Source organism: Hibiscus syriacus, unplaced genomic scaffold (genome assembly GCF_006381635.1).
Source record: "Hibiscus syriacus cultivar Baekdansim isolate YM2019G1 unplaced genomic scaffold, ASM638163v2 tig00110013_pilon, whole genome shotgun sequence".
In the NCBI taxonomy this organism is placed as follows: Eukaryota; Viridiplantae; Streptophyta; class Magnoliopsida; order Malvales; family Malvaceae; genus Hibiscus; species Hibiscus syriacus.
Window position 1 is genome coordinate 897,822 of NW_024062563.1, and position 27,805 is coordinate 925,626.

The window sequence follows — 27,805 nt, forward strand, 5'->3', positions numbered from 1 at the left end:
CAGATATTCAGAGATGAACTTTAACAAGTGATTGGTTATTTAAGATGGAGCCTGCCTCAGTAAACTGATAAAGGTAAAAATTATGCAATGAAAGTTTCCTAGATAAACATGAGTGAGAAAGGTAGAGAGAGAGGAGAGTTTGAAGGGTTTTGTTCGTCCGGGCAGAAGTAGATCAATGTCTGGAGGAGTATCGTGGGTAGCATTCGTGGATAATCTTAGTAGGCGAGTGCATAGAAGTGCATTATGGGATCGTTTTAGTCATCATGGCAAGGTGATTAAGGTTTCATTTCGTTTGTTAATATGAGACCTAAATACAAGGATAATATGTTTGATTTTGTGCATTTTGAAAGCAAAGAGGATTTGCATAATGCTACTGAAAGGATGAACAATGTATTGTTCTATGGGAGGATACTATTGGTGTCGATTACGAAGTATCAGAAGATAAATATTTTGAGGAACTTTAAGCGTACAAGTATGGCGGGGGCTAGAGATGCAGGAGCAGAGGAGTCGTTAAGGAATAAATCATTATCACTAATTGCAGATGCTGGGAAGAAGGAGTTGATGAACAAGTTTTACGATGGTAGGACGTATAAGGATATGGTTGTGGGAGTGAAAGAAGTTGAGGGTCAGAAAGTAGGGAGTGTTAGAGCTAAGATGGAGGCGAAAAAACCATTGGAAGTTTTTATTCTAATGGAGGATAGGACATGGCTTAGATCGTCTTTAACAGGAATTTGCAAGGAGATATTTGAAGTGGACTTTGTGCAGAGGGCATTAAGATCTGAGGGAATCAATGTCGAGGTGGTAAAATGGGGTTATGCAAAAAATGCATGCTTAATAGTTTTCCAGACGTGGAGGAAAAAGTTGCAACGATGGAAGACAAGTGGGAAGCTTTGTCCTTTTGGTTCGAGAGGTTGGGGCCTGTTATGGAAGAGAAGGGTGTTCATTTACCTTACTGTGCAGTTTCTATGATTGGTGTTCCTTTAAACTGTTGGTCAGTTTCCTTTTTCACAAGTTTGGCTTCAAGATGGGGTAAGCTAGTTAAGATTCAGGAACAAACTATCCAAAGAGTGGACTGCAGAGTGGCTCATATGTTGTTGAGGGTTGAAAGTCCATTTGATATTCCTTCCTATGTCTATATTAATACGTATGGAATGCCTTTCATGATCAAGATTAAGGTGGAAGGAAGTGAAGATTTTTTTCCGGAATTATAGGATGTGGTTGAAAATGATGGAATAATGGAGCATGGGGAGGAGTTTAGTGGCAATTGATTTATGTGCAGAGGAAACAATAATAGGTGTTGTTCCTAGTCAGAAGAAATTGTCGAGGGATGGTAGAGAAGAGAGAGAAATGGTGGTTAGCAGGGAGAGGTTTTCTTGGGGCATGATAATGTTGACCAAGATAATGGGATTAATGTTAAAATGGGTAGGTTAGAGGTAAGTGGGCCTGTTCATGGAAGTTCATCAACAAATAGAGGTGGTTATAAGCCTATAGAGTCAGTTAATTTAGTGGAGGAATAGGGAAATCCACAGCAGTCAGATTTGGAGGGTTCAGAATAAGGTTGTCGTGCATTATAGAATGGTTCCAGTGGTTTACAAGTTAGTAAAATACCTAGTAGGAGGTGTTCTTTTCCTCCAACAAATCGAGGACGTCCGATTAAGGCTTCTACCATTTTCTGCGATACAGTATACAAGTCTAATAAAAAGAATAAAAGAGGTGGATCGGAGAAGGAATATTCAGCAGTCGATTTTTCGATTGAAAATGAGGAAATGGAATTAACTTGGCATGTTAGCCAAATGTTGGGTGTTATTTTTAAGGGGGGAAAAGGAATTTGCTGAGAAGTTTTTGGAGTCCAATCTGATTAGGCGAGAGGAGGGTGGGAATTAACCCTTTATCTATGTTGAAGGTGTTTAATAATCAGTTATGGTAGGTGTATCTTGTGTCACTTGGAATATTAAGGGATTAGGTAGGAAGGAAAAGGTTGGGGTAGTGAAAAATGTGGTTGTAGATAAGAAACATTCGTTTTTTTTTTGCAAGAAATGAAATTAGAGGTGGTTAATATAGCTATGAGAAGGAAGTTGGGGGGTAAATGCCTAGGTGGGATGGTTCAGTCTCCAGCAGAGGGAGCATCAGGAGGATTGGTCACTTTATGGGATGAGAATTGGTTTCTACCTCAGAAGTTGAAAATTTCATTAAGGTTTATAGCTATGAAGGGGACAATCAAAGATAATCAAGAGGAGTGTTGTTTTATTAATGTCTATAGGCCTTCTGTTGAATCGGATACAGAGGTGTTTTTTGAGGAATTATCCAATTTTATTTCTACATTGGGATTTCCATTGTGTGTTACAGGAGATTTCAATGCCCATTTATCACATGATGAGAAGATGGGAAAATCTTTGAATGAAAATTCAATCGGTATGTTCTGGGATTTTTTGTTTCAAGCTAATTTACTGGATTTATCTTTGGTGGGAGGGAGATTCACTTGGGGTCTTTTGGTGGGAGGGAGATTCACTTGGGGTAATAATAGGAAGATCCTATATTTGTGAGACTGAATAGATTTTTAGTTTCGAATGAATTTTTATGTTTATTCTCGGATGTTGTTCAGCTATTATTACCAAAATCAATCTCGGATCATAATGTTGTGGCGTTGGAATCTAGTAAGTTAAATTGGGGTTCGAAACCCTTCAGAATTTTCAACTACATCATGGAGGAAGAGGGTTTTAAAGAAGCTGTTGAAAGGAAAATTCACATAAAGAGTAGGAAGAGGCCGAGCATTGAAGTGTTAATTAGAGAAACAAAGGTAGAGATCAAGAACTGGTCTAATGAAAGTGTCGTAACCGGTTTTTGCCCGGGCACGAAATTTTTACTTGGCGGGAAAAATAATGTGGATAAAAAATAATTAAAAAATGGTTTGGGAGCCGCCATCGGCCTTTTGGGTCAGGTAGGTCGAATACCTAAAAATTACCTTTTAAAAGAGTTTTTTAAGAAAACATCAGTTAAAAGATAAATTGATCTGCGTTTAACCAAAAATTTGTTCTTTTTAGAAATAAAAAGGGATCCGTGGTCGGTTACGTTTAGAGAAGGATTAGCACCCCTACAACGTCCAAAATTGGTACTTATTAATTATAAATTGTCTCTATTATTAAAAATTTCAAAATTCAAAGATATATTTAATTTATAATCCTGTTATTTCAAATTCATTAATATAATTTTAAGAAAAAATATTAATATTAATATATATATATATATATATATATATATATATATATTTAAATTATTTATTTATTTAGAAATATCAGAAAAGGGCTTCTAGGTGCTTTAAGACAGCTTTTTTCTTTAATATTAAAAAATAAATAAATATGAAAATATGATTATTTTTCCTTAAAATAATTTATATAAAATCAAATTTATAAATATGATAAAAATAAAATAAATAAATATCGCTTATTATATAAATATTTTTATGATTAAATAATAATACTAATAATAATAAATATATTGAAAATAAACATATAAAATTAAAATATATTTAAACAATAACTAAAATAAATGAAATTAAAATTATAATATATAAAAAACAATAAAACTTGTAATCAAAAATAAATGAAAATATTGAAATTAGTGATTAAAATGTAAAATATTTAAACTTAATACTCTAATTCGACATATTACCAGATCTGGAGGTCTATAGTGTAATTTATCCTTATATAATTATTTCGGGGTTAAAATAAAATTTATTAAAGAATGAGGGACTAAATCTAGTATTTATCATAAAATATATAAATACTGGCATGGACTAAAACATAATAAAATAAAGTTCGAAGACTAAATTAAAATGATCAAGAATTGTTTTTTAGTGACTAAATTATAAGGATTACAAACTATAGTGACTACGGACAGGGTTTACCCCTGATGGAAATTACACGCACACCCCGCCCCAAAACGACGTCGTTTGGGGAGGGGTTTAAATACCCCAAATAGCCGGCCCTTCGGGCCATTTATTTCATTTCTCTCTTTTCATTCTCTCTCTAACTGAGAGAGAATAAAAAATGCTCTGTCCTCTCTCTTTAACTCCCTCATCTGAGGGAAAAGAATTCCAGTCGGTCGCCTTACTCCGGCGTCGGTAGCCACCGCCGGCCACCGTTCACGGTGGCCAGAATTTGGAAAATTATCCCAAACCGTAGATCTCTATATCCTAAGGTCAAATATGACCTCTATTTATCCTAAAAACCCTTAGAATTTCCTAGATCTAGGATTTTACCTTTGAAATCCGAAGGTTTCCGGCGATGTTTCAAGTGCCTCCGATGACAAAGTAAGCTCTCTCTTCTCTTCTCTTTTTTTTTACTTGTTTGTTGTTGATTGGGATCGTTGGTAGCTTTCTGTCTTCCTTCGGGTTTTTTTCTTCTCTCGTCTCTGTTCAATGTTGTTGTCTGTTGCCTTCTTCTTTTTTTCTGCAGGTGGTCGATGGCTTTTATAGCCATCGACGGTGTGGCTCTCAGACCGGTCCCAAATGGCGACCCTAGGTGAGTCACCGGACTATAGTGGTGACTCACCATAGGGCTTCGACGTAGGGAGGCGTCAACGTGGAGGTGGCGGCTGAGCAGAGGCGGCGGCTGAACTTCTGGAAGATTGAGGCGGCTGAGAGCTAGGGTTTAGAAAACCCTAGCTGAAACCCCCAAATTGGTTTAGGGTTTTAATTGGGCCCTCTGGTTGGGCTTCCAGATTTGTAATTGGGCCCCGATTTTGGGCCTGTTTGTAATAATAATAATTTTAATAATAATAAAAAAATAAAATAATAATAATAACAATAAAAAATGGGTTAAAAATAGTATCTTCAGCTTCCCCTCTTTGCTCATTCTTGTATTAACAAGAATAGGGCAAAGACGAAAAGATAATAAAATTTTTTATCCATTTGACTTCACTTGATTATGATGGCAATGTTGAATAATTTCTTCTTTGGGATTAGTTCTTCTCATTATGAACTTTTCCACTAGGGATGACAATTTATCTCCTTCTATGATGCAATCTAGCAAGAGTTGAACAAATTCTTCTCTTTCAGATGAGTTCTTCTCATTATGAACACTTCTGGCAATGTTGATGCTGATCTATCTCCTTCTGTGATAGAATCATGCAAAAGGTTGAACAAGTTCTTCTCATTATGAACTTCTTCTTTCTTCTTCAGATGAGTTCTTCTCATTATGAACTCTATCTGGAAAAGTTGATCCATCGAGTGATGAATTCAAACAAAAAGTTGAACAAATTCTTCTCATTATGAATTTCTTCTTCCTTCTTCAGACGAGTTCTTCTCATTATGAACTCTACCTGGCAATGCTGATCCATCAAATGATGAATTCAAACAAAAGGTTGAACAAATTCTTCTCATTATGAACTTCTTCTTCCTTCTTCAGATGAGTTCTTCTCATTATGAACTTTCTCTGGAAAAGCTGATCCATCAAGTGATGGATTTGAGCAAAAGATTTAACAAGATCTTCTCATTATGAACTTCTTCTTCCTTCTTCAGATGAGTTCTTCTCATTATGAACTTTCTCTGGAAAAGCTAATCCATCAAGTGATGGATTTGAGCAAAAGATTTAACAAGATCTTCTCATTATGAACTTCTTCTTCCTTCTTCAGATGAGTTCTTCTCATTATGAACTTTCTCTGGAAAAGCTAATCCATCAAGTGATGGATTTGAGCAAAAGGTTGAACAAGCTCTTCTCATTATGAACTTCTTCTTCCTTCTTCAGATGAGTTCTTCTCATTATGAACTCTTTCTGGAAATGTTGATCCATTGTGATGGATTTAAATCTTTGCTAAAATCTTTAAAATTCCTGTCAACATTTAACATGGATAAAATGAATGGAAATACATCTATTTTTGCAAATGCCTAAATATGATGCATGAATATTAAGTTCATTTTTATTTGATTTCAAAGTGGTGAACTCGGTCTTCCTTCACTTGGTCAAAATGTCATTTCAAACTGCATTTCTGATTTGGAAGAGCAATCTTTGTGTCTTCTTTGCTTCATTTAAGTCTCAAAAGAAATGTTTCATTTATGGAACTCTTACCGTAATCAAAATTATAACCTTGATGCCCCATTTTGTCTTGGATAAAACCAACTTTCTCTGCTTGGACTTGTGCAGAAATTCAATAAAGCTTTCATCTTTAAAAAGAGAATCTATCATCTTTGAAGAGTATAGATGTAGATATGTAAACTCTGCAGAGATTAATTAGGAGAGTAGAGTCTGTTCTGATTTGACTCTTGAAACACATCACAAGGAGAATTTATCCTAATTCATTTCATATCTTCACATCTAATCAGATCTCGAATAAGGCAACTTGGACCATATCATGTCGAGATGTTTAACAACATCCTGTCGTTCAACATTAATTGGCTCCACTAGTTTCTTGTTGTTAAAATTTATGCTTCCCTTTAATGGAAAGAAATATTCATCATGTCTCACTTCTGACCTTGGGGTTGAAGAAGACAAACTTCATCTTGGATCTATAAATGGAAATACCATATGATTGCAACATTGGTTCAGTACCAGAATAACTGGTTCGTAAAACATTTGACAACACATTCATCATCTCATGTGGTTTCTGCTCAGATGTTTGTAAAGTATTTGACAAACATTCATCATTTCTTGTGACTTCTGCACAGATTTCTGGTCAGTGAAGCTCTTTGTACAGTGTTCAAAGCTTTTGTATGATGTCACAAGACCTCTTGAAAACAAAACTCAGTGGGAATACAAATGGAATATTGCATGACCAAAAAATTGGTCTAATTCACAAGATATGCTAGTGTCGAATTGAATAAGAGATACCAATTGATCTTGATATCATCTTGGGCAAGGGAAAGTGTAATACCGATCATGTTTTCTTTCATAATGAGTGTTGTAAGAAATGAAAACACATCAGCTATAGGAGCCATGTATATAACGATATCCATAAAATTCTTGCCGCTGGGGATGAAACGCCCATGATAAAACCAAAATAGATGAAAACTCCGTTCACCCTGGCTGGCAATGATAACACCAAAAACAATGGGAGTAAGGGTAATGTAATCTGAGCCTCTTTATTCAATATCATCAAGCAAACAACAACTGATGTGAAAAGCAGCTTCGTAACCTCAACATTATGGTTGAAACTAACTGCCAGGAATCTCAAAGAAATATTTTCAATCATCACCGACACACAAAATACAAAATTCAAAGCCGAGATTTTGAGGAATTGAACCCTGGATCGACTGGTTTGCCTGAGGACCATCTTTATTCATGCAACTATGATGTAGATTAACAAAGAACACGTTGTCATATGACACATGTTAAGAAGATTGGGTATTTGAAACCATACTTTCTGAGTAAATATTTGTTCAAAAACAAGACCCTGATGTAACTGCCTGATGAATGAAGCAATTATGTATAGATAGCTCGGCTGTCACTGTTTTACCCTTTTCATTCTTCATATCTTTCTGTCTGATTGGAAAATTTGCTCAAAATCAATGATCTTTAACACATGATGATGTGGGCTTTCAGCATGCCCCAGCATTTGCTTCTACAGATGTTCAAAATGCACCAACGTTCCTGATTCTAATTGAAATGGGCTTTCAACATGCCCCAACATTGGTTTCTTGTTAATCTGAGCCTTCAAAATGCCCCACATGGATCTTTCTGAAGTAACCTTCAAAATGCCCCAACATTTGTTGATACAGATGTTAAAAGTATGTTCAACATTACTTCTTGATGAGATTAGCCTCCAAGAATGCCCAAATATTAATATTGCTACGAGCTTTCAAAATGCCCCACCATTCTATTTATGGTTGAAAATGGGCTCTCAAGATGTCCCACATGGATCTGTCTGACTTGGGCCTTCAAAATGCCCCCCAACATTCTAATTCTGGTTTACTTTCAATGTCTGTTTGACTTGAATCTCATGATCCCTATGAGGTCCAATTTTGACAATGCACTGTTATGGGTACATGTGGATTTATTCGTGCCCCAAATCTGTTTATCTTGAGTACTCTCATTCTGGTGTCACTAAACAGCAGTGTTGTCAAGTAACTGGAGGAATTCTCTTCACGTTGTCACAGACTTAAGAAGTAATCAATCATTCTGACAGAAACGTCTGAGATATGTGCCTTTTATGAATGAGGTGCCCATTTTTTGAATCTGGAGGGATCTTAGTCGGATAGAGTGGTTTAAATCGCTTGGTAATTCATTACAGGCTAATATAATGAACCTTGTTTTCAGTGAAGACTATTTCTGGAATATACTTTTTCATGCAACATGTTGATTCTGATAACTACTCATCTGATTATGAAGCGATCTTTCAAGATGATTTCACAGATATTGATAGTTCTTCTGATATCGAGGAAATCCTGAATTTTGATTCTGATGAGGAGAATAAACTGTTATTCTTGATGAAAATGGGGTACTCAGAGGCTGAGGCTTCAATAACCATGGAGAGATGTGGTCTGGATTCATCAATTGCAGAGTTGACAGATTTTATATGTGCTGCTCAAATATCTAAGTCTGCTGACGCACTTCTTCCGGTAGAATATAGGAAACCATTATGCAATGACTCCAATTACAAGCAAAGGCAAAACTCGGCTATGATTTTTGGAAAAGAAAACAGCAGAGGAAGCTTTAAAAAGAAGCTTCTTAATGAAAACGATCATGCAATTCATCTTCTAAATCCAATGATTGGTTTTGGGATTTCTACTAAACTAGATCAGATAACTCAAATAATCACTTCTAGAAGATGCTATTGGGTCTCATTATTTCTACTATGAGAACATGACACTTGCTCCAATTGGTGTTTGGACTTAAATGTCACGGTACTCATACGATGCAGAGCCAAAATTTGTAGATTCAAAGTATTTTTGTGCTGCTGGAAAAGGGGCTACATTCATAATCTGCCAATTGAGAACATATTTCCTCTTATTCCACTTCCTCCACGCACCATACATGATGCTTTTCCATTGACAAAGAAATGGTGTCCTTCATGGGATCCAAGAACAAAGTTAAATTGTTTGCAAACATGTACATGAAGTGCTAAAATGACAGAAATGATCTGTAAGGCTCTTGAAGCTTATGACGATGAGCCACATTCGAGTATCCAGAAGTATGTTCTTGATGAGTGCCAAAAATGGAATCTGATATGGGTTGGAATGAATAAAGTTGCTCCACTTGAACCTAATGAGGAGGAAATGCTTCTAGATTTCCCTAAAAACCATACACGAGGATCTGTATAGAGACATGCTCCATGGTGATATCAATGTCCTGTCTCTTTTCTCTGGGATCAGTGGTGCAGAGGTTGCTTTCTACCTGTCCTGGCATACCTTTGAAAACAAATGCGCAAGAACTGAATGGTGATCGGTTAGAGCAATTGATGAGTAGATTTGGAGGATTCGACCTGGTTGTCGGTGGCATTCATTGTAACAACCTTACTGGAAGAAATAAACATCATCGATGTGAACTAGAAGATTTCTGTTAGTGCATTTTCTTGGAATGACTGCTACAATGACTGTCTCTTTTGTTGTTTCAAGATATTCAATGCTATATCTCACTTTTCCCGAACCATGGAAGGGTTTAGTTGATGGTAAAACTGGTTATCTTTACTTTTGGAATCCTGTAACTAATATTACCCAATATGAAAGGCATACAAGTGTAGAATCTGTTCCAATGTCTTATTTAAGTTCAACAATCTTTTGAATGACATAATGGATATAATCCTGACAAGGAAAATGATTGACATGGAAGAAGTAGCAATGATGTACCAAGACTTGAGACCAGTATCACGGTATAACCAGAGTGCAAGTGGTAACTTGTTCATTCCCATAATACACTTAATGGAACTTATGACTCTGTGATTGGAGAATCTGCTAGAGACATGGATTGATGGTTGGGGAAAATAATTAGTCTGGTGATGCTTATCGCCTTCAACATGAGATAAGTGATAATCTTTCTTGATGAATTTCTAATGATGTTACATAAGAGTGTCACAAGTTCAATTTTCCAAACTTTCTGGCTTTTCAGACCACTTGATTTCAAAAAATGCTTCATCATTTTGGTCTGACTTATTCTTTCTACAATAGATGTAGAATAGGCAACAATCTGCTTTAAGGACCTTCCTCATTTGAGACTGTCTTGTTTGAAAAATGTTTTTCCTCCTTTCTTTATCGAAGAATGACAAAATTTTGTAAAATGTTGTCTATCACAGGTTCACAATAAAATCAAAGCATAAGCATGAATTCAAAGAATATCAAAAGAATTAACAACTCTTTAAAATTTAAGAATTATAGCTCTTTGACAAATATCAAAATTTGGGTTGGTTTCAGGATGGCTTTCCTATTTTCTATGGTTACATCTATTTAAGATGTCACTCATATATTTCTCTTTGTGAACTTTGTCACATGCCTCACTTTGAGGATTTGGTATTTTAACCAGATACGTACAAAATGACGCAACTAGGATTGCCAATTACTAGACCTTCTAGAATCCTTCCATTTTAATTCTCTGGAATTTTTCATTTAGACTCATCTAATCAAAGTAGTGCGACAATATCGGTCTAAAAATGAAATTTCTGAGTGCTTGTGTGAAGTTGACTATAACAGGTGTTTCGTAACTCCCTTAATCCATTTGTTAACACATTTGCCATTTTGGCTAGCTGAATTCAACTTTATTGTATATAATAATATAATCACCTTTATCAGGTTAATTAAAACTTGTCCATAAAGCAGGGGCGATTAACCAATTGCTCTAGAGGGACAGTTTTATTGCATATAATAGTATAAATAGATTAGCTGAATATTATCCATAAAGTCGGGACGATTAACCATTTGCTCTAGTGGGACAACTCAAGATTTATTGTATATAATAATATAACATGGGTATCCAAATCCAATTTCTTAAGCTTGTTAAGAAGAACTTGTTATAGTCTAGGTGTTTTGGTGGAATTCAGAAAATCTCTTCGTTAGAGTTCAATTCCCAAGCAACTGACTTAAACTAGATTTACCTATTTGTAAAAATTATGGTCATCATCGAACGTCATCAATAGAAAAATATTCTAATCGGTTTTGTAATGTAATACATCAACGATGCCCCATGTTGTACACTCCTATATATAAATACCAAGCCTTTTTGTAATTTCTTTCAATAGGAGTAGGCTATCTCATTGTAATAGGATAGTGTTTGGGTGTATTTCTTCTGAGGTAAGGTCAATGATCCTTGTTTTTCTGGTTTTCAATCCTGATATTCTGTCAAAGATTATAACTCTAATCATGAAGAGCTTTTTAATCCAATTATATTCAAAGAACTGCAAGATTGCAAAATTGACTCAATGCTTATAACCTTAATAAGCAACACAAATTTATTTATTGCACAAAAGGCGGAGAAAGGAACAAAAAACAAGTTTAAACAGGATGCTGAAAATAGAAAAGTACTACAGTGGTAGATAACAACTTCCACTTGTTTATTTAGCTTGCATCTATCATTCCTTGAATGTTGGGTGTGTGCTTGGCTCAGGATTCTCATCCTTATTTGTCCCCCATTTCTTGATCATTTCTTGTGTCAAGACTCCCTTGTCAACGAGCATCTCTATTTCTTTTAACAATGACCAGCAATTCCCTGTTGAATGCCCAGATACCCCCAAGTGAAAATTACAGAAGCTATTTTGATCATAGCAATGGGCATAAGGCTTTGGTGACACTTTCACCAATCTTGGTGTAATGTATTGACCTTTAACCAAATGAGGGTACAGATCTGAGATAGATTCTTGAAACACCTTCAGAGTTTTTCTCGCTCAAGAGATTATCACTTTCTTTGATCGTTCTGTGCAAATAAATGGTCTACTGTGATAGAGGGGGTTCTGGAAGCTCATTTCAGCTATAACTGGGGTATTATTAACCAGACTCCTTAAGTTACCCCTTGCCTTACTAGTTTTCAGAAAATCTGATATAGGTATCTCAGGTGTCTTTTGGGTTATTTCTGTTCCATTCTTTCTTAGACCTATGGCCAATCTCGAATTACATCCATGGAAGTCTTTTGATTTTCTTGCACCCGATATTCTTTGCAGGATTTGGTCACATTAGTCTCTGTTGAAGCAACAATTTCTGAACATTGAACCTTCACCCATTCTTTTACCTTATATTTTTGAATTGCTTGCTCTAAAGTATCTTGGAAATTTCCCTCGAGGTTACCAGGAACCTTAGCTGAACAATTTGAAATTCCAGTCTGATTTATCCAAGGAACCTCCTTATAGGTCCAATTCTCATTTGGAGGCCACTGTGGTGGAACAAGTCGTGGAGTAGTTAATCTGGCTGAGAGCATTTTTGAATGCAGTTTTTCACTTGAACAATAGAAGGGAGGAAATTGAAAACCCTGCACATTCTTTTTCTTCTTGACCACTTTATAAGGTTTGGCACCATGTTTAACTGAATAAGACCTCATTATATTAACCTCAGCTTCTTTCTCGACGTCAGTATCGTCAGAGCCGCTTATCTTGCCATTCTTGATAGCTATTTCGATCATTTCTCCAATCATGACGATGTTAGAGAAATTATTAGTGGCAGCCCCTATCATGTGATTAATATACCTATCATGTGATTAATATAGGGAAATTTTAATGTACTGATGAACAAAGTAGTGAACTCCCTTTCAGTCAATGGTGGATGCACTTGAAAAGAAATGCCATTCCATCGTTATGAATCCTGTCAAAAACTTTCATTACACTTTATATTCATGTTTTGCAACATTGTTTGATCAGGGGCCATATCAGCCATGTGATTGTATTGACCCAAAAAGGCTTGAGATAAGTCCCTCCAAGAACGTATTTGAGTATGTTTTAGCTGATTATACCATTTGGATGCAGACCCATATAAACTATCTTAGAAACAGTGGATCAACAATTTTTCATTCTCTACATAGCTAGTCATACGACGACAGTACATAGTGATATGATATTCAGGACATGTGGTCCCATTATACTTCTCAAAATTTGGAATTTTAAAATTTGGTGGGAGAATTAAGTCGGGGACCAAGTTGAGTTCTTTGGCGTCAAACTCATAAAATGACTCAACCGTCTCTCTAGAAGTAGTACAGAATTCATTTGGCTTTAACCCAGAAGCAGTAAGACAGTCAGTGGGGAATGAAACTCCAGCCTGATATTGTTGGTTCTTAACAGTGAAGTGAACTGGTGATTGGATTTCCTGACGTACAGAGGTGTGCTCAGGAATGTGAACAGGTGTAATACCCAGAGGATTTGTGGAGTTTTAAACAAGACTCTTTCTAGCAGTCAAATGCTTCTCAATCATTTCTTTCATATTGTTCAGTAGATCGATCTGAGAATTAGCTTCGATTTGTGCCAACTTGCTCCTCAATTCTTCATGTATCTCTTTTTGCTCTATCTCTAATTTGGATAGCCTATCCTCAGTTTCTTTAGACATTTTTCTTGTGTCGTGCTAAGCGTTCTTGCTACAAGGAAAAACCAAGATCACTTCGGTTGAAATCTTTATTTTAATGAATGAATGTTTTAATGTATTATGACAGAAAAATGCAAAGATGCCAAATGCAAATGCAAATGTAAAAATGTAAATGTAAATTATTTAAAATACCAGAATAGGACATCCAGTTATATTAAGACTGCCCTTTTCTTTGATATTGAAAATAAATAAACATTATTATTTAATTAAATATGTTTTAATGCATGATGTAAGTTTAAAAATGTAAATATAAATAAAAATGTAAAAATGTACAGATGCAAAATGCAAATGCATGTATGAAAAGGTGTTACTTAAGAGTGATCATTTTAGAATAGATTTCATTGAACACAAAAGTTTTCGTGCATCAAACAAAATCTTTACATATAGGGGACATCTTTCAGTCCTAACTTCTCTAAAGCCAAGTTAATTTCCATTCATGCTCAATAGTTGAATTATCAGTCTGCTTCAATTCCTCGTAAAATCAGGTTGGTCTATCAGCTTATGGGTCATATTGTTTGTCTGGACTGCAGCTTCTGTAACACCCCCAACCCGTATCTGACCTAGATACGAGTCCGAAGTGTCACATTGACTTTTCAAACATTTATTCGTATAAAATAGTGAGTAATTTAAAACTTTGATAACATTTAACTTATTCAAAACGTTTACAAAATATATCAGAGTTCATACAATTTATATCTTTAGACTACATGCCAACTACACTCTATATACAGTACATATATTTTTGATGTGACATTTAGTAAGGAGAACTGACCTGTCTTGCTCTGCATTACTCTTTACTCTTCTCGAAACCTACGTGTGGAACAATCACACGCTAAGTCGTTGACTTAGTGAGGCATATAAAACATATAATATTTCATATAACATAAATCATACATAAACATATACCATCATTATCATTAAGAAACACACATAACATCATATGGTTCATGTAACACATTTCAAACCACTCACCTTTGATAACCATTTATAAATCCATCGTATACATATCACATTCAGTATGCTTGTTTAATCACTTTATTAGCCCATGTACACTAGTGAGAACTTAAGGTATGTGAGTACATTGAGGTTGTGCACACATATGCTGTCACCACAGCTCGATAAATGTCCTGAAGGACCAGTCCATAGACTCCGAAGAACCTAGGTAATCAGTCCATATGTACCGAAGAACATAGGCAAACAATCCATATGTCCCGAAGAACATAGGTAAACAGTTCATATGTCCCGAAGAACATAGGTAAACAGTCCATATGTCCCGAAGAACATAGGTAAACCCTCGACCCTTGGCATGCCAACTATACCCCTAGCTCTCATATCACATAACATGGGCATTATCATTTATAACAGTTCACATTATTTATTCATATTCTTTCTCTTATAAACACATATCTTTTCATTTCAGTCACGTATCACATGTACGTGTAATCATTGATCTCATAATCACATGTTCATTCTCTTCTATCACATACCACATGTATATGTAAACATATATCTAATATCATATCTTGCATGTAATCACATAGATCATATCATATAGCTTCTTTCACATGTACATGTAATCACTTAGTCTATTTTCATGTAATTCTTTTCACTTCTCATATGATTTTATATTCATATCTCACATAGCTCATATCACCTTGCATTGTTTCATATAAACATAATGCCATATCTTGTTCGCATATATTTTCTATATAACTCATATATCTCATAGTTCTTTCACATAGCTCACTATCATATTTTCATATCATATATCTTATAATAGATTCTTATATCATCATTAGTTTCCTTTCTACCTATTCATAATCACATAACATATACAAAGCATATCATTAACTTTAATCATGCATACATACAATCAATGTAATACAGATAATCACATATAATTATAACAACACATAATCATGTCCATGACTTCATGCATATTACTCTAGGAAATAGACTCATCACAAGTCTTATTTCCATTAAACACTACATATCACTAGTATGCACTCACCTTGGTCTCACTAGTCAATTCCAATCTCTTATCTTTCCCTTAATCGATCTTACTTGTCAAATGTTTCGGAATTGCTTTACGCGCAGAATCTACATAAATGTACATTTTGAGGCAATCATTAGATACCTACACCTTGTAATTGGATACTAGCAACTTAAACAAACTTATTAAACCAATATTTATAATTTTCCTTTAGGGGGGAATCGGTTCCCTCCTGTGGGGGTATCGGTTCCCCTCTGGCATTCTGGAATTCCATGTTCGTTTGAGGGGGTATCGATTCCCCTTGAATGGGTATCGATTCCCCCTAGCCCAGAAATCCTATTTTGAGCTCGAAAATCACTTCATTTTCAGCTCAACACTTCATACTTCACTCCCTTTAATATTCCTAACTTTCATACACATACTTAAACCAATAAATTTTCATTCAATATCTATTCAACTTAAAAATTCACTCTTCCACATAGCATTCAAGAATCATACCAATTTTTCCATGTGTTCTAATTCCAATTCTAACACTTCATACTTCTTAATTAGATTGATGACAAGTCAAATTCATCCATAAAACTTCAATAACCATACCATATCAAAATTCCATTTTAAAACTCATATTACAAATTCCTTCTTAATTCCTTTATCTTATTGTTTAAATCCCATATAAGCTTTCCTTAAGCTTATTTAATACCCAAAGAATCAAAATCCACTTAATATTTACAGTAAATAACTATAAAAACCCAACTTACCTATTTTAGCTAAGCCCCACGTGAAGAAGAGAAAGCAAGAAGAATAAAGCTTCCAGATAGCTCTCTTCCCATGTTTTTCACTCTTATAAAAGGAAAACAAATATCTTTTAAAGGAAAAAGACCATAATACCCTTAATTTCCTTTAATAATTACTAAATAACCTTCATCATATATTTCCAATAATCATTGAATTATTTCATTCTTCTACTTTAGTCACCAAATTCTGAAACTTTTCAATTTAATCACTAACCCGGTATTGCGGATGTTACAGCTTCTTCCATGACATTCTATTTCATCTTCTGTATCAATTCCTGGAGTTACCTATTTTCCCTTGTAAGAGAACCTTTCTGTCCAAGAAGTTCTTGAACAAGATCTTCATATAAGTTGCAGTTCTTTTTCAGCTTGGTGACCCCTGTTATCCACTCTTCTGGGGTACTTCCTAGGCCAGCATTTTGAAAGGCTTGACTGATCTTCTGAAAATCTTCATGCATGGTTTTCATTTCTGTGCTCAATTTCTTGTTTTGGTCGTTCAAGTGACATACTTGAGCTTCATAAAATCCTCCTCTACTCTGAATGCCCTGACTGATACTCTTACCATAGACTGTTTTTGGTATCAATCTAACAGGATCTTTGTGGAGTACTTTTGGTATTAATATAACAGAATTTATGTGTGCATTGCTCGCTTCCATCCTCGGAGTTTCCTCAGGATGTCTTTCATTGGCCGCATCATATTTTGTTTGATCATAAAACTTTTTGTCCATTTACGATTTCTTTCCAATTTGATGAACAGTCTTTCAAGTCAACACCTTTTGGTTATGCCATGATCATGTAATGCAGGCACAAAACAAAAGAAATCAATATAAACAAGTTAAAACAAAATAAAATGTATGAAAAATAAAAATGAGAAAGGAAATAAATAAATTGGTAAGTACCAATTAATGAAAAGAAAATATTCTACCTATCATGATATATAATATATCCTAACCTCATGCTTTCTAGTTCCATGCTTTGTTTGGAAAAATTAACCTAACAACATGATTACTAGTTCGCAAGCATTTATTTAGAGAGAAAAATAATAAATTAAATAAATTAAAAGCTAGAGCTTATTTCTCCTTTATGTACACCTATGGACAGGGTTTCAGTACTTCTTAGATCAGGTGAAGTACTAGGGTTTATTATATGCAGGGTTTCAGTTCTAGGAGTAAAGGTACCTGAATTGTCCTTGTTAGTGCCCCCTTGGGCTGCTAACCCTCTATCCTAGTCCATCACAGACTAAAGTGGATCGAGTTCAATTCGAGGGGATACACTTCTCTATGCCTGGCACGGAGAATAAATTCCCACGAAGACATAGAGCATATGAACCCCGAAAGCTACTTGCTAGGTCTGACACGGAGAATAAATTGTCACGAAGACGTCGCTTTCACTCCCACTTAAAAGGGACAAGCTTGATTATAAAGCTTATGTTATGCAATGCAAGTGTTGTGTGTGAGGAGAAATATTTAAACTTTTGACAAACAAATAAATAATGAAATTTAATACTTGAAAAAATAAAAAAAAATAAAAAAAATAATATACATATAAATATTATGAAAATAATAAGTATATATAAAATTTTTGAAAAGAAAGAATTATAAATTAAATATATGAATTTCTAATTTCTAATTAATAAAGACAATTTATAATTGATTTTAAAAGCTTGACCAGTCCCCAACGGAGCCGCCAAGCTGTCGTAACCGGTTTTCGCCCGGGCACGAAATTTTTACTTGGCGGGAAAAATAATGTGGATAAAAAATAATTAAAAAAATGGTTTGGGAGTCGCCATCGGCCTTTTGGGTCAGGTAGGTCGAATACCTAAAAATTACCTTTTAAAAGAGTTTTTTAAGAAAACATCAGTTAAAAGATAAACTGATATGCGTTTAACCAAAATTTGTTCTTTTTAGAAATAAAAAGGGATTCATGGTCGGTTACGTTTAGGGAAGGATTAGCACCTCTACAACGCCCAAAATTGGTACTTATTAATTATAAATTGTCTCTATTTTTAAAAATTTCAAAATTCAAAGATATATTTAATTTATAATCCTGTTATTTCAAATTCATTAATATAATTTTAAGAAAAGATTTAATATATATATATATATATATATAAATTATTTATTTACTTAGAAATATCAAAAAAGGGCTTCTTGGTACTTTAAGACAGCTCTTTTCTTTAATATTAAAAAATAAATAAATATGAAAATATGATTATTTTCCTAAAAATAATTTATATAAAATCAAATTTATAAATAGGATAAAAATAAAATAAATAAATATCACTTATTATATAAATATTTTTATGATTAAATAATAATACTAATAATAATAAATATATTGAAAATAAACATATAAATTAAAATATATTTAAGCAATAACTAAAATAAATGAAATTAAAATTATAATATATAAAAAAACAATAAAACTTGTAATCAAAAATAAATGAAAATATTGAAATTAGTGATTAAAATGTAAAATATTTAAACTTAATACTCTAATTCGACATATTACCAGATCTGGAGGTCTATAGTGTAATTTATCCTTATATAATTATTTCGGGGTTAAAATAAAATTTATTAAAGAATGAGGGACTAAATCTAGTATTTATCATAAAATATATAAATACTGGCATGGACTAAAACATAATAAAATAAAGTTCGAAGACTAAATTAAAATGATCAAGAATTGCTTTTAAGTGACTAAATTGTAAGGATTACAAACTATAGTGACTGCGGACAGGGTTTACCCCTGATGGAAATTACACGCACACCCCTCCCCAAAACGACGTCATTTAGGGAGAGGTTTAAATACCCCAAATGGCCGACCCTTCGGGCCATTTATTTCATTTCCTCTCTTTTCATTCTCTCTCTAACTGAGAGAGAATTAAAAATGCTCTGTCCTCTCTCTTCAACTCCCTTGTCTGAGGGAAAAGAATTTCGCCTTACTCTGGCGTCGGTAGCCACCGCCACGGTGGCCAGAATTTCGAAAATTATCCCAAACCGTAGATCTCTATATCCTAAGGTCAAATATGACCTCTATTTATCCTAAAAACCCTTAGAATTTCCTAGATCTAGGATTTTACCTTCGAAATCCGAAGGTTTCCGGCGATGTTTCAAGTGCCTCCGATGACAAAGTAAGCTCTCTCTTCTCTTCTCTTTTTTTTTACTGGTTTGTTGTTGATTGGGATCGTTGGTAGCTTTTTGTCTTCCTTCGTTTTTTTTCTTCTCTCATCTCTGTTCAATGTTGCTGTCTGTTGTCTTCTTTTTTTTCTGCAGGTGGTCGATGGCTTTTATAGCCATCGACGGTGTGGCTCTCAGACCGGTCCCAAATGGCGACCCTAGGTGAGTCACCGAACTATAGTGGTGACTCACCATAGGGCTTCGACGTGGGGAGGGGCAGCTGGCCTTCTGGAAAGCTCGGTGAGGTGGCATGGCATTGACGGCGGCGTGGCAGCAGCTGAAGCGTCAATGTGGAGGTGGCGGCTGAGCAGAGGCGGCGGCTGACCTTCTGGAAGATTGAGGCGGCTGGGAGCTAGGGTTTAGAAAACCCTAGTTAAAACCCCAAATTAGTTTAAGGTTTTAGTTGGGCCCTCTAGTTGGGCTTCCAGATTTGTAATTGGGCCCCGATTTTGGGTCTGTTTGTAATAATAATAATTTTAATAATAATAATAATAATAAATAAAATAATAATAATAATAACAATAAAAAAATGGGTAAAAAATTAGTATCTTCAGAAAGTATACTGCAATTGCACAGAATGATTGACAGCAAGGAGAGGCTAATTTCGAACCAGGAAGCACAACTTCAACAAAGGAATTCAATGGTGGATATTGCTAAAGATAAAAGTGATTTATGGTCATTGTATAGAAAGCAAGAACTAATTTAGTTCCAAAAATCAAGGGCGAATTGGATTGAGGATGAAGATCGGAATTTAAGGTATTTTCATCAATGTGCTGCAAATAAAGGGAGGATCAATGCTATTAATTCTTTGGATGTAAGTGGTAATCTGATTAAGGAACCAGAAAAGATCAAATCTTCCATTTTTTTTATTTTTTTCAAGGCTGCTTACAATGCCAATCCGACGATTGAAGTTGAGAAGCTGGAACTGAATTTTAATAGGCTCTCGGAGGATCAAGTTGAACTTTTAGATAGGAATTTCTCAGAGGAAGAAATTTGGGAGGTAATAGAGTCTTCGGATAGTAACAAAGCTCCAGGTCCATATGGATTGAATATGGGATTCTTCAAGAAATTTTGGTCGGTTTTAAAATGAGATATTCACAACTTTTTTAAAGACTTCTATGATGGGAAAAAGTTTGGGAAATGTATTAACCATTCTTGCATTACTCTTATTCCAAAGAAGTCGAATCCGGTTAGTATTGAAAACTATAGACCAATTAGTTTGGTAGGGGGATTATACAAAATTTTGTCAAAAGTTTTGTCAAGAAGGTTAAGGATGTGCATAGGAGGGTTGATTGGTCATTCTCAATTTGCTTTCATCCCGTGAAGACATATTTGTGAATGTTCTTTAATTGCTAATGAAGCCATTGATTTTTGGATGAGGAAAGGAAAGGAAGGTATTGTGTTCAAAGTGGACTTCAAGAGAGCTTATGATACTGTTGATTGGAATATTTTAATCCAAATCATGGAGTCTATAGGGTTTAGTAGAAGATGGAGGTCGTGGATATTAAGTTGTTTGAATACAACTTCAATTTCAGTTCTTGTTAATGGTTCTCCTACTGCAAGCTTCGAAGTCTCTAGGGGGCTGAGAAAAGGGTGCTCTTTATCCCCACTTCTGTTTAATTTAGTGGGTGAATTTCTGAATCTGTTGTTGTCTAAAGCAGCAGTGTTGGGGCTGTTCGATGGGTTTCAGATAGGCTGTGATAATTCTTCAGTCATGTTGTCTCATTTACAATTTGCTGATGACTTGATTATTTTTTGCAAAGCTTTTAAAGGATAATTGGAAAATCTGAAGAGGGTTTTGGTTGTATTTGAGATGTGTATAGGGCTGCAGTTGAATTTGTTGAAGAGTAGGATTTTTGGTATTAATTTACAAGATCAGATTGTTGGGGAATAGGCAAATTCGATTGGTTGTTTAAGAGACTCTTTTCTGATGGAATATTTAGGGTTACCATTGGGAGCAAGAATAAATTCGATTCAGCTATGGGAATCGATTGTGAATAAGTTCTACTAGAAACTGGCAGGATGGAAATCAAGTTAATTATCCATTGCATAAAGGACAGTCTTGATTAAATCAGTCCTGAATGCACTTCCTAATTATTATCTGACGCTTTTTAAAATGCCAGTGGTTGTACGGAAGAAACTGGAATCTATTATGGCCAACTTCTTGTGGGGTTCATCGGCAGAGAAGAAACGGTTCCACTGGGTTAATTGGAACACTGTTTGTAAAAATAAGGATTTTGGCGGACTGGAAATTTTGGATCTTAAGTTACGGAATAGGGCTTTATTGGCCAAAATGGGTTTGGAAGTTTGGTTCTGAGAAGGATGCTTGGTGGAAGACAATCATATGTTCTAAGCATAATGTGGATAGGAGTTCTATTGCTTTAGATGGTAAATTGCCTGCCAATGTGTCTTGGATTTGGAAGGGCGTTTTAAACAACTTTCGGTCTAATGACATATTTGGCTTATGTTTTCGAAATCATTTACTGCTTCAGGTGGGGAAAGGAGATTTAATTAGGTTTTGGCATGACTCATGGATTAATAACCATTCCTTGAAGACTCTATTTCCAAGGATTTTTGCTCTGTGTGTTAATAAGGAAGGGGTGGTCGCTGATTTTGGTTGTATGTCCAATGGGGAGTGGGTGTGGGATTTACAACTTAGAAGGAATTTAATGGATAGTGAATATGAACTGTGGATGGGAATGATGGGAATGTTGAATAATTTTTGTCCTCTGTTTATGGGTGAAGACCGTTTTGCTTGGAAAGGAAGTGGGGATGGTGTGTTTTCAGTTCAATCTTGCTCTAGAGTAATATCAAGATTATCAGACTCAGATAATTCATGGTTTGAGATTGTGTGGAAGGGCTTAGTTCCACCAAAAGTGGAGATTTTTCTTTGGCAAATTATTCATCAGAAGTTGGCTGTCAAATATGTTTTATTGAGCAGAGGAGTCAAAGGTATTGACAATCCACTTTGCGTGTTTTGTGGAGTGAAACCAGAAACGGTGAGTCATTTATTCTTTTCTTGTGATCAGATTTGGGTTAAATTCCTCCGTTTGTGGAATGTTTTCTCAGTATTACATAATAATCCTAAAGGCTTCTTACTTTCTTGGCTGCATTTATGTCCTAATTCGGTTATTTGGCAATTTTTTTCAGGAGCTATTTTGTGGTCTGTGTGGCTGTACAGGAATCAGATTGTGTTTGAGAAAGGAAAGATGGATAAAGCTAATCTGTTCTTTTTGGTGAGATATAGGGTGGCATCATGGTTCTTGGCTAAAAACAAGGACTTTTTTATTTAGGTTGACAGCCTTGTGGGAGACCTTACTTTGGCGGATAGGCATCTGTCCCCCTCTAACTTTCGTTTGTCAAAACTAAAATGGTGCTCTCCTCCTCTGGGTTATTTTAAGATGAATGTTGATGAGGCTATTAATAATGACTGGAGAAGAAGTGGTATTGGTGGAGTCCTTAAGGATGTTGATAATAGGAAGCTGGTTTTTTTCTCTAGGGCAATAGGACCTTGTTCTTGTTGAGATATTTGCGATCAAAGTAGGGTTAGAAGTGTTTTTTGAGTCAGTTTGGAGGGATAAGGGAATTCTGATTTTAGAAAGTGACTCGCTTCTTGCTGTGAAGTGGATCAACAGCCCGGAACTTTGCCCGGTACACTTTGTTGATTTGATTACAGAAATTCAGATCACAGTGGTGCAATCTAATGTTATTATTTCGCATATCAACAGATGTATTAATGAGGAAGCCGATAGTTTAGCTAAATCAGGAATTGGTTAGTGAGTGAGGAGGTTGTATTGAGTTGTGGTTTTGGTGTTTTTGTTTTGGTTGTATTTTTATGTTTGGTAATCTTATGTAATTTTGGGTTATTAATATACTGAGGTACTCTTTTCCTCATTCCGCTGTTTGTCTCTTCACAAGAGGCAATTATGAGGGAGGTTTTTAATGAGACCTCCTATTCCTATAAAAAAAATTATGCAATGAAAGCTTTTAGTCTTTTTCTACTTTTGTGGATGTTTGGAATTTTCTTATTTGTGGATTACTTGGTGGTGCAGACCTTTCTTCGAGCCCCTTTATGATGTCCAGCTTATGACTTGTACCAGTTTGGGACTTGATTAATTCCTGGATATTGTAAGTAAATCATGCTTCATCCCTAGTTAATGCTCTGCTTGATCAACAAAAAGAAAATGGAAATAAAAAATAGCATAGGTAGCAATGCAGTTTATAGGGTCTACATTTCCCCTCCCATATCTCCCCAATGAGATTGAAACTCTCCGTAACAACAGGCACATCGTAACGGTCTTGAGGAATAAAGACATCATGCATGTAATAATATTTGGTGACAATTTAGAGACCGGGAAGCGATTGAACAGCCCTGTTGTGCATTTAGGTGGGTTTTCTTGCATTTTTGTGCTTAAATGAGTTCAGAATTAGTATTTTATCTTTGTGCTTATTTTTTTCTCTCATTAATTGGAGCTGTCCTTGTTTATTCAATAATTCATTCTAAACCCTAAACCTCTCATATTGTGGCAGTTGTGTTTGAGAAATGCCTGCTCAGGCTACTTCAGTTTGAGAATATTATTGTGGCTTGACAGGTGGTGGCATTCCCATGTTTATGTGTGCGGTATGATTACATATATTAGAGAAACTAATCCTTTTCTCAGTTACAATGCAAAATTCCTTAAATTGTTTCTTAAACAGGTTTTTGTTTTCTAGTGGATTGATTTTGTAATGAAGCTTATGAACGAGAAATGGCGTTTGCATTGATGGTGATGGTGTTCTTTAATTTAATCAGTGTAGTAATTTGTTTAGCACTCAACCTTAAATATTCTTGATTTCACCCAATATCTAATTAACATTAGGGTTTTTATAATGATACATTTATACTGTTATCATTTAAGGTACATGTCCATTAACAAACACTAAATCAAATAGGCTTACGTAAACTTTAATATACACTTGCGCGACAAATAATTTTCTTAAATTCAATATAATAATATTATACAAAATATAAATAAACTACATGTCGTAACCGGTTTTCGCCCGGACACGAAATTTTTACTTGGCGGGAAAAATAAAACTAATAAATAAATGATTTTTATTTAAAATATATTTTGGGAGCCGTCATTGACCCTTTTGAGTTAGATAGGTCAAATACCTAAAAACAATCTTTTAAAATAGTTTTTAATAAAACATAATTTAAAAGATAAAATTGATCTGCGTATAACCAAAAATTTTATTAAAACAAGATTCGTGGTCGATTACGTTTAGGGAATGATTAGCACCCCCATAACGCCCAAAATTGGTACTTTATTAATTATAAATTGTCTCTATTATTGAAAATTTTAAAATTCAAAGATATATTTAATTTATAATATTATTATTTCAAATTTATAATTTTATGAAAATATATAATTTAAATAAGATATTTATTTATTTAGAAATATCAGAAAAGGACTTCTAGGTGCCTTAAGACAGCTCTTTTCTTCGAGATTAAATAAATATTAATAAAAAAATAGTATATATTTTATAGAATAAAAATATCAAAAAACGGACTTCTAGGTGCTTTAAGACAGTCCTTTTCTTTAATATTAATAAATATATTAAAAATGCTTATAATAATTAAAAAATATTTTATATTAAATTTATAAATAATATTTATATATATATATATATATATATATCTATAGGATTAAGTAATAATAAAAAAAATGATAAATAACTAAAATATAAAAGAAATTACAATTATATAATTAAATCACAAGATAAATAAAACTTATGGTCAAAATTATATAAAATTTACTTATTAAATTAGAATATAAACAATTAATGGCCATAGTTATAAATATTATGTAGTATATATATTAAAAATGTAATTTAACCCTAAAATTTAATATGAGACTAAAATAAATTTTAATAAAGTTTAAGGGATTAATTATAATATGTACCTAAATTACTAGTCAGGATTAAAATAAATATTATTTAAAGAGTAAGGACTAAATACATATTTTACCTTAATTATTTATATAAATATTCGGTCAGAACTAAATTATAAGAAAATAAAATTAAAGGACTAAATCACAACATATAGGAAATGATTTCAGTGACTAAAATGGAATGTTATAAAACTAAGATGGTTGCGGAAAGGATTTGGCCAAACGCAAAATTACAGATATACCCCTTCCCAAAACGATGTCGTTTGGGAAGGGATATATATTTCCCCAAAAGCATTCTCATTTTTTCTCTTCTTCTTCTCTCTCAAAAATGAGAGAAGAAGAGCTCTCTCCCTTCTCTCTTAGTTTCCCTCACAGGAGGGAAACGATCTCCGGTTGGCCACCGCCAAATCCGCCGCCGGGCACCACATCCGATGGCCGAAAATTACAAAACCCTCCCCAAATTAAAGCTTGTTTTCCCCTAAAGCTAAATCCGGAGGTTTTTTAGCCTAAAATATTACTAAAATGCGTAGATCTAAATTTGTTTTACCTTCGACCTTTGGCTTTCCGACGGCGCAAGGAGGCTCTGATGACCGTTGTTCCCTCGGTAAGTTTCCCTTTCACTTTTCCTTGCTGTTTTTGGTGATTTGTGATTGCTGGATTTCTTTTTTTTTCTTCTCTGTGGTTGTTGGTCTCTTGTTTGCAGGTGGTCGATGGCTTTTATAGCCATCGACGGTGTGGCTCTCGGACCAGTTAATAAGGTGGATGTTTAGTGAGTCACCAGACTTCCAGTGGTGACTCACTGTAGAGCGACGTGTGTGCGGCTGGAGTAGCTCTTCTGGAAGCTTTCGACGGGACATGGCAGTGGCGGAGCGACGTGGATATTGTGGAAGCAACAGCGGCGGCCGCGTGTTCCCTAGGGTATCATAACCCTAGGGTTTCTTGCTGGAGCGTCTAAGGACCGTTGGATCTTGCCAGATCCAACGGTTGATGATGCGATGGCTAGGGCACAGAGATGATAGAAAATCCTAAATGGGTTTAGGGTTTGTTTGTTGTTGGACCGGTCTGGGTTGGTCTCTTGTAACTGGGACGGTCCAGTTTTGGGTCTGTAATAACTTAATTAATAATAGTAATAAATAATAATAATAATAATAATATAATAGTAAAATAAAATAATATTAATAATAATATAATATTATTATTATTTATAAAAAAATTAGTATCTTCACTACAAATATAATATTATTTCTAAATACAACAACAACAACAACAACAACAAAACCCAATTCCCATATGTATGGGGTAAGGGGGAGGTAGGGTAGTAGGCTGCCCCCAACGCCAGGTTGAGAATAGCTTCCGTGAAAGACCTCCGGCACTCAGAAAATTAAAAATATAGATAAAATGCAATGCATGTATAAATAATTACATAAATACATAGCTAAACAATATTCATATGCAGTCATTAATATCATATGTGCTTCTGTAATGGGGAGTAATCCCTGCAAAATAATCCCTGCGAAAGAATCTCTGCATATAGACAGAAACATAAGACCGGCTAAATTTAACAGAGGAAACATGACGAGAATGATACACAGAAGACAATTATAGCAAGCCCAGTTCTAATCTTTCATAAATACCAATAACAGAAAAGTATAAAAAGTAAAAGTCATGGAAATTACTACAAATGCATTTAAAAGAAGACAAAGATGATACACCCTATAGATAAAATCCCTAAACTACCCAGATCTAAAGAGGTCCGTTATTTTTCAAAAAATAAAGTTCATCTAAAGATCGAAAAAAATACTCGTTTAAATTTATTTGAACTTATATCTTTATTAGTTTTATAATGACTATATCAATTGATTTATTAGTCTTAGTTTTTCTCTCTTCCTTTTGTTGCTAATCCCTTTTCTTTTCCATCTTTATCAATTTTGTTATTGGTCGACAATCAATAATATTCATTATTTTTCTTTTATTTTCTTTTATTATATTTTTATTTTATTTTTTAAAAATTTTAGTTTTATGACATATTTTCTTATACATTTGGGCATGATTTCAACCTTTTTATTGATTGTTATTTTTGTTTAACTTTTTATGGTTAGATTTGATGTAGTCTAGATTGATCAAGATGACACTTGTTTATTATCATGTTGGTCTTTCTTAATTTGGATCCTCAAATTGGATTTGGCTACGTTATTTGAGGTCGGGTATAGTTTTTTCACGACGCTCAATTCTGATTTACGATTGTCAGTGGTCTTTTAGTAGTTTGATTCTTTGTTGTGGTTCGTTTACCGATACAATTATATTTATTCGTATTTATATTTTGCTCGAGTTCTTTGTATTAGTTTTTAACATTTCTATTGTATGATCCATGCATAATTACAAGTGATTGGTTTCTTATATATTTAATTTATGTTTAATCGTAAACCTTC

General features: G+C 34.4%; 1 long non-coding RNA gene across 1 annotated transcript; it reads left to right on the forward strand.

The window, feature by feature from the left end:
- On the forward strand, positions 1 to 23,623 carry LOC120212321. Its single transcript, XR_005524687.1, has 2 exons — positions 1 to 73; positions 23,496 to 23,623. It is a non-coding gene; the product is annotated as an uncharacterized LOC120212321 (long non-coding RNA).
- Positions 23,624 to 27,805: the final 4,182 nt, after the last annotated feature.